This window comes from Otolemur garnettii, unplaced genomic scaffold, assembly GCF_000181295.1.
Source record: "Otolemur garnettii isolate 467f Iridium unplaced genomic scaffold, OtoGar3 scaffold00041, whole genome shotgun sequence".
Taxonomy (NCBI): Eukaryota; Metazoa; Chordata; class Mammalia; order Primates; family Galagidae; genus Otolemur; species Otolemur garnettii.
In genome coordinates, this window is record NW_003852436.1 from 8349734 (window position 1) to 8358306 (window position 8573).

The 8573-nt window shown below is 49.7% G+C and overlaps 1 protein-coding gene across 3 annotated transcripts in view; it reads right to left on the reverse strand.

The window, feature by feature from the left end:
- Window positions 1-6815, reverse strand: part of NR3C2 (nuclear receptor subfamily 3 group C member 2) — a 335410-nt gene extending 328595 nt beyond the window's left edge. The window contains exon 1 of one of the 3 annotated variants that reach the window (XM_023513433.1): window positions 6810-6815. The gene's annotated coding sequence lies outside the window, so the exon portion shown is untranslated. Of the gene's footprint in view, window positions 1-5188; window positions 5512-6732; window positions 6777-6809 lie in introns of those variants that run through there. The other 2 variants (XM_023513434.1, XM_023513432.1) reach the window with 2 other exon arrangements.
- Between the last annotated feature and the right edge of the window lie 1758 nt (window positions 6816-8573).

Sequence of the window (8573 nt, forward strand, 5' to 3'; positions counted from 1 at the left end):
GGGTGATTTGTTCAAAGTCAAAGACACAGTAAGCAACAGAAGTGGGTTTTAAAACTAAATCTTCTGACTTCAGAGCCTCTGGAGTCTTCCCAGCACATGGAAGCTGCCATCCATAGCTAACACACAGCCTTCTTAAAAACAATACAGGAGTGTACATGAAGTTACCATTTCCAAAAATAAACTTACCAGATGAATTATCACAGGAAAAATACTTAGTGAATTATTTTAAAAATAATAAGACTTTCTTCAGATAAGATTAATGATGAAGATAATTTAATGTCTCTACGAAGTAAGGATTTATATATCCTGCTGCGGGTGGCCCACAACTGAGAGGGACTGTGTGATGACTCAGGGATGTCAGGATTCTTCCCTGTATTGCAATCCTGGCAAGGACTTTGACGTGCACACTGAATTAATGGTATCTTTGCCAAAAGGACTCCCGACAACCGGACATTTTTATTCAACAGCAAATGAAGTTTGAGAGGGGCGTGGAAATTCAAGTATGCATTCATTCAACAATATTTACCAAGTGCTTGCTGTATCTGGGCCTAAGACAGGTCACTGAATCTGTAGGAATAAACAGAACAGGCACAGTCCCCATTCTCAAGGAGTCTATAAGATTGTTCTATATACTATATAAGCATAGCCATTAGTTCTATAGATGAAATTTATTACATGGACAGAATAATTATGCAATAATGCTTACACGTTATATAATTCATTGCTGTATTACAAGCCTTTTGCATATATTATTAACTCATTTATCTTTATAAACAACCCTATATGACTGGTAAAAGTATTACTTAAGTAATACTAAGTGAGGAAACAGAGGCACTGGCCACACAGCTTTGTGTCACAGGGGACTTTAGCCCCAGAGGTCTCTCTACACCAGGGCACTTAACTGTGACACTACTGATACTTTGGCCCCAATAATTCTTAGTTGTGGAGGTCTACCCTACACGCTGAACCGTGTTCAGCAGCATCTCTGACCCCCTACCCACTACATGCCAGTAGCATTCCCCTCCTCAGTTGTGACAACCAAAAATGTCTCCAGATATTACCTAATGCTTTGGAGGGGCAAAACACCCCTGGTTGAGAGCCACCACTCTAAAGAAACATATCTTAAATGAAAGTAACTCATTTTCAGTAAAATTTATTTGTACATTTTAGCATTGTAAAACTCCTAAAATACGTATTTTTCTAAACTTTTCTTTTTTTTGAGACAGTCTCATTCTGTTACCCTAGGTAGAGTGCCTTAGCCTTATAGCTCACAGCAACCTCAAATCTTGGGCTCAAGCAATCCTCTTGCCTCAGCCTCCCAAATAGCTGGGGCTAAAGGCACCTGCCACAATGCCTGGCTAGTTTTTCTATTTTAAGTAGAGACAGGGTCTCACTCTTGCTCAGGCTGGTCTTGACCTCCTGAGCTCAAACAATCCACCTACCTTGGCCTCCCACAAGGCTAGGATTGCAGACGTGAGTCACCACGCTCAGCCATTTTTCTGAACTTTTCAAGTCAGGAAACAAGACCCAATAAAGGTCCGAATCTAAAAGATGCCATTTCTGCCATTCTGCACATGAGCAGGACCTTAGGACTCTCATCTCCCCCTCCCTTACTACTCACGACCTCAATTTTCACCACCTTCCTCTCACTTAAGGGAAAGAGACTAGGAAGTCCTTTTGCTACGTAACTTAGATTATGTAACAGTGAGAAATAAAATAATGGCTCTACTAAATCAATTGGCACTAGATAGCACAAGACTTGATAATGAAAGTTAATGCCCTGATGGTCCAAGTATTTTCTTACCCTTTACCTTTCTGTATTTTACATTAGATTTTTAAGTTCTGAGAAGGCAAAAACTATTAATTTCACTACTTTATCCCAAATGGACAGCATATCACAATTGAAAATTTTTAAACTAGTATAATAATATAATCAATACTCAATTTGTGAACATTAAAATCTACCAATTATGTAGACTACCTTTGCTTAAAAGACATTAACCTATGAATTCCTTATCAAAAATCAATCATAAAACTGGAGAAAATAAATCAATGCTGCGGTTGAAGGGCTTATCTGTTTATTGCAGGCAAAAAATTTAGTGTGGATGAAAGTCAAGTAATAGTTGGAAGAAAAAAGAATGGAAAAAAAAAAACCTACCCAGGGAATTGGGACCTAAATGGCAAATATTGGCCTCTTCTATTTCACTAAAAACCATTCGCTTATAGTTTATGGATTAAAATATGTCAGTAGATATTATGCGCAGCTTCTACTTGTACCTAAGAATATTCTGTCCTCTCCATATCAAAGATGAATGAATATGTAGCTGAGATATAAATGGTCAGGTCCAAATTCATTAAACACCACAGGGAACATGCCTGCTCATTCTTAAAACAGAACACCTTCTGTGCCTATCACCCCACAAAGACCCAAACTCACATTTCCTCTCTTGGCCCATTGCACAGACATCTACCCAAATGCCGGCAAGTGACTCCTGCTCCGTCTCCTTACCGAGGAGAGGCTTCCCTCCATTGGCACACTCTTCTTGATTCACAGGGCTATGGTCTCACTTCCTCTCTTTTACCAGGGCTACAGAGCTCTCCCTTTGAGTCTGAAGGGGAAAAATCACCCACATCCTTACTCAAACAATCTATCCTCCAAATTACCTCTTGGGAATAGTGATTACTCATTACTTCTGTGAAGTTTCACAGTGTAAATATACGTGCTAAAACTACCTCCGAGTGCAGAAACCAGTTTACTTTTAATCCAGCATACCCTAAATAATTTGGCCGCTGCACCCTTTTTTCACAGAACACCTGCTAAGATGCTGAGGGTCACTGTTCAGCACTCTGCCCTTACGTATGAACCATATCCCAGCTCCGTGAGGCTATTTGAAGACTAGATGAAGAAAACTGACAGGGAGGTGGTGGATACCAAAGACAATCTGAAAGCTCCCTACAAGGAAACACCTTATCAGGAACAGCATACAGCTGATCACAACTTTCCAAGTCCTGTTTGACCAGCCTGCAAACTCTCTTAACATAAAACAGCCAGTATCTCACCACATTATTGACAGGCTATCATTAATTTGCAAAACGCTTTGCTGAAATCTAAATCAGCTTTGTTTAAAGTATCGTCAATCTAAGGCACCTTTCTCCACAGAGGAAATAAAGGCGGGCAACAAACAAAAGAACAGAGAGGACAAATACTTAGCATCTTCTTGACTTCCACTGCAAACATATTTCTAACATCGGATTTTTAAAAATTGTATTATGAAATAGTTTATGTTAAATTCTCCCTATTATTTTTAATTGGTCTTTTCTGTGAACAAATGGATCCGATTAGGAACTTATTTCCCATGTTGACCCGGACATCAAGGTTATCTTCTCAGAACTGGTACAATGACCACAGCGTAAGCAGGATTTTGATCAACCTAAATCTACTAGTGAATAGTGGAATTGCTACTTTATGAAGATGATCCTCATAGAACTTAATATCCTGAGGGTAAAGGGAAAGTTTTGTTACTAAAGTATAAAGTCAAACAGGTAGTGGTATACAAATCTAGCTAAGGTAAAATCAGCTTGTATGCCTCACAAGGGAAACTATATCCAGGGATTATCTTGGGACAAAGGCAAAAATCATTATGAACTTTTAATTTTCATGCAAATGGCTTCCAACTAAAATATGAAGGAAATTCACAAGAGTACAGAAATGCAGGGATTGGGGTACTACTTTTACTCATATGTAGGCTCTCAAACACTCTTTTTACAAAGGAAAACCTAACTTTAAAATTTCATGTTTTACAATCTGCGCTAAATCGCCCTTTTCCATAAGGAAGTAGCCTTTTAAAAAAGAAAATTAACAAACATCCTCACAAATCTGTATTTTATCTGAAAACACTTTCACTTTTAATATCCCCCCCAAACATGGTCTCACTTTAAAGGCATCATTTTCTAGTTATTTCACTATCACAGGGCACTTTAAACACTAAGGCTAAAGAATTTCACAATCATCTTTAGGCTCCATAGTGGTAAAAGTTCACCGTAGGTGACGGGTTTGTCATTCCCCACTACAGAACTATTATGTTTTCCTGTTATAGATGGGGTAAATGATAGAAATCTGCCCAAGGTCACCTAGGAGAGCAGGAAAACCAGTTAGAACTGAGCACACCTGATTTCTATTCACTCACCCAATTTACTGAGCCACCTGACCTTTCCAAAAATCCCCAAACAAAACTGTCTCCCTTAAAGGAAAAAGCTCCACTTTTGATTGTTTAAAACTTCTCTCCTCAAGCACATCCAAGATAGGATGTCATGATGTCAAACATGAAATTAAAACTTCACAGCAGGACTTTACAGATAGAGAATGCTGTTATCATTACCATGTAAATATCAGCAATAACAGCAGCTAGAAAAAATGGCAATAGAAAATGCTAAGTAGCAATTTGGTGCATTTAAAATTCGGCGGTTTTGAAAGCTGGTCTAGTAACAAAAGTTTTCCTAACTCCTATGTTATAATAAGTAATGGTGCCATAAGCCATTATGCTTTAAATCTGGTCTTTTTAAATTCGGTAGGTAAAGCCACGCACCTAAAATTCAGTAGTAGGATAAGGATGCCACCAAAAGAAGCTTCATCGCTTGCTTCTCCCATGCCCTTAGAATTCTAACTGATGCCATGGGAAGCGCAGCCTCTCTCCAGAGTTTCGCGAATACTAGGGAACGTTAAGTGCACGAATTTCCAGAGCCCCTTTTATACGGGATCTACTAGGATCTATATCTCCTTCAACTGCCCTTTTCCGCTACACCTCCAGCTGAGATTTGGAAGCTTCCGCAATTGATAGAGGAAAGAAATAATATTCAGACGTCCTTTTAAAATTGTACAAGGAAAGCGATCCAAAATTCATCTCTGGGGAAAGGGAAGGGTGGTAGACCTCCCACTGCCAAAGGCAGTTAAAAGCAGCTCTTCAGAGGGCATTTATCCAAAGTGGCCAAACTTTCCCAAAATAGTCCTCTGGCGGCCAAAGAAGGGGGGGAGGAAAGTGGAAAACCAAAACAAAACAACAAGCACACAGCACCATACTGCCTGTGCCTCCGGATTACGCAGCCACTTCTCCCTGCAAAGTGCACGCTCCCGCGCCTCGGCCGCACGCCGAGCAGGGCAAGCGGTGCCCCGCCGCGCACCCCTACACACCTGCCTCGGCCGGGGTCCGTCTCTCGCCGTCTACCTGTTGCAGCACTTGCCACCGCCACGACACCCCTGCTGCGGAGCCCCCCTAAATCCAACCACATCCAGGCCAGCAAGTGCCGCTCTCCCTGCAGCGGGAGAGCCCGAGGCAGCAACGCTCTTGCACCCAGGTGACTGCACGGGCTTCCTCTGAACAGCCTGAAGTTGGCTAGCGTCTCCCGGGCCCAATGACACCCCGGGCGCGGAGGGGCTGAGAGGAGGGGGCAGGGGCAGGGCCAGAGCGAGCAAAGAAAGGGAGGGAGAGAGGGCGGGCGAAAGCCCGGAGGGGGAGTGGGCCAGCTGGAGGGCCGGCCCTTTTAAAAACGGGTCACATGTCCAGATAAAGTTCAGGTTGCCCTAAGCCCTTCCCATTGGCCCGGAGGAAAGCAAGGCTCCGCGCCGCACGGGTCAGGCGGGCTTCTTATTGGACAATCCCGGCTGTCAGTCACCAGGCGGGCGACATGACTGATACAAAGTTGCTGCGACACAGCCTGGACTCGGCAGCTTCCTTAAAGCCGCAGCAGCGGCTAGCGCTTGGGGTGCTAGGCGGTGGCTACGACACCAGGTGCCTTATGCACGCTGCCCCCGCCTTTCCTCGCTCAACCGCCCGGTACTTGCTCACGCCCACCCTGCTCTGCTCCTCCGTGACCCCAGGATATCTGGAGAGGTGAAAAGTGTAGTGACGCGGAAGAAGTCTTGTCCGCGAGCAGGCAAGGTGTTGTCCCCTCACGCTCTCCACCTGCAGCTCTAGGTGGGCGGCAGCCCAGACCCCAACACTGCCCACCGGGTCCGCGCTCCGGGGGAGGCTCTCGGTGGGCTAAACTTGACCTCTGAGGTTCCTCTCCGCCCCTTTCCCCTGTCTCCGGAGTTACCTCTCAGCAGAGAAGCCGCAGCCTCTGCTGCCAACTAGCAAGAGGTTAGGTCCCCACTGGATTTGAATTTCCTCGTTTTAACCGTGCAGGAAAAGACCTTTAAACACAGTCTTCCTCCCACCCCATAACCCCCCAGCACCAAAGTAAATAAATAAAAATAATTTAAATAGAGTGCTAGGGTTAAGAACTGCTACTCTCCTTCCCTACAATTTTGTTACTGTACTTAGTACTTTAGCACTGGATTTTTCCACTAGTTCAATTTTTTAAAGAAAGCTTACCATCGAGGATATTCACTTTATAATAGGTGTTAGGGGGATATCATTAAGAGAAACATATAGGAGAGAGGAAGAATCAAACTGTTTTCTAAGGATCGGTGACTGCACGAAGAAATTTCGGTTTCCCTCCAACCACCCCCACCTCGATTCTCCTTCCGCCCACCTAAATGCTGCAGTTACTAACCAGAAGGATGGGTCTCTTAACTTTGATGTCTAAGGACTTTTTAGGCTCAGGGTATGAGGCTGGTTTCAAGCTCCGGGCTGGCCTGGAGTCAGGAGCAGTGACGTACACACCTAAATCTGGTCCCCCGGCCCTCGGCAACCCGCAGCCCGGCGGCCGCAGCTGTGCAGCCTTTCGCCTCACCCTCGCTCCGCTCCGCCAAGCCCTGGGGTGGCAGGAAGGAGGGACGCCCGGTGCCCAAAGGCCCCTCCTCTTCTTACAGTTAGTTAAGCTTCGGGATTCCCGACCCCGAACCTAGGGAAAGTCGAACTCTCAGCCGCTCCAGTAGGGAACTCCCGGCGATAGGGGCTATAGGGGCGACAGCGGCGGTGCGGACAAGCTGGTCCCGACTACCGACTCCAGTCTTCCACGGGCGCGGAGCGGGCCCCGGCGTCCCCGCCGCCAGGAGTCTCCGCCGAGTGCCCCAACTTTCCCGCGGGGCTCGCCGTCATGCGCACTCGCCCAGCCGGGCCAGCAATCGGGCATCGATCGCACCCCAGCCGAGCGCGGGCGGCAGGAGGAGCAGGGGGAGTCCCGGACCCAGCGCGCGTGTACACGCGGCGGCGGCTCAGCTAGCGCTGCCGAATTATTCATTATTAAAGGAATGGACGTGTCTCTTTTACTAAGTTTTTACCTCCTTTGGGGAGGGACGGTCTTGCCCTGGATCTTAGCTTCTTGCAAAATCTAGGTTAGAACCGCGCAGGGGCAGCCGCCGCGGTCGCCCTCCCGTCCCCCGGCACCCCTGCCCCGCGGCAGCCCAGCGGGCACCTCTACTCCTGCCGACAGCCCTCCTCGGTACCCTCAGCGCGGAATCTGCCTTCCCCAGGGCCGCCCCTGCACTCTCCGAGCCCCCTCTCACCGCTGTCAGCGCAAAGTGACTGTCGCTGCACTCACCTTTTCTAGGACATGGTGGGGAGGCTAGGGCGGGGGGAGGAGACAGCGAGACTCCCGCCGCCGCCGCCGCTGCCGCTGCCGCCGCCACCAGCGAGACCAGTATTAGCTGATCAGCGGTGAGGATGGAGAAGATGATAATCCTGGCAGTCGCCCTACTGACGGTGGGTAGAGCAATAGAGCAATAGTGTTAGCCCGCAGGAGGCGGCGAGGCAGAGGCGCCAAATCGCCCGGAGGGGGCCGCAGGCACCCGTCCGCCCCCAGCAGCGGCCTGGCCTCAGGCGGGCCCCTCTCCCGCTGCACTGGCCCGCCCGGCGTTGTCGACCGTGGTCCCGGGAGCAGGGAAGTCCGGCGGGATGATCCCGCGCCGGCCGCCCCGCAGCGCCGCTCTCCGCGCCCCCTCCCCCGGCGGGGTAGCCGGTGACAGCTCAGTCGGCCGAGCGTGTGTGCGAGGGGGTGGCCTCAGGGGGAGCCCGCTGCGCTGCGGCCCCCTCTCCGGGTCACACCCTCTCTAGCAAGAGGAGGCGGCACGGCGTCTAGACACGCGCCGGTGGGAAACAGGGATGGGGTGCCCGTGGCCGCCCTCCCACCCGGGCCACTGACAGCAAGGAAGCCCAAGGAAAACGGAACCCAAATGCACGCACCCCTCCAGCCCGCACTCAAAGTCCCGCCCTGACCTCGCGCCGGCCTCAGGTGCAGCTCCCACCCGCGAGGGGGGAGAGGATCGGGGACCACGCGGAGGGGGCGGGAGGGAAAAGTTTCTTCTCCAGCTCCCCGGCTGCCCACCCCGTGAGGCTGCGCCTCTCCCCGCCTCTCGCCCGCTCGCCGCGCCTCTGCCCCACCCCCACCGGAGGGGGCGCGAGGAGGGCCCGGGAGTCGGTGCGCGGGGGCGTGTAGGGAGAGTGGTGAGGAGCGGCGGCCGTGACCGGTGCCCTCGCTCTGACGGCGGCTCAGACTCCAGCTGCCGCGGCTCGCTCGGCTGGGCGAGCCCGGGAAGGGGCCGAGCGCCAGGACCCCTCCCCCGCCGCGCTCCCCGCGCCGCGCGCCCCCGCGTCGCTTCGCGCGCCCCCGCGCCCTCGCGCCAGCCGGGGCTG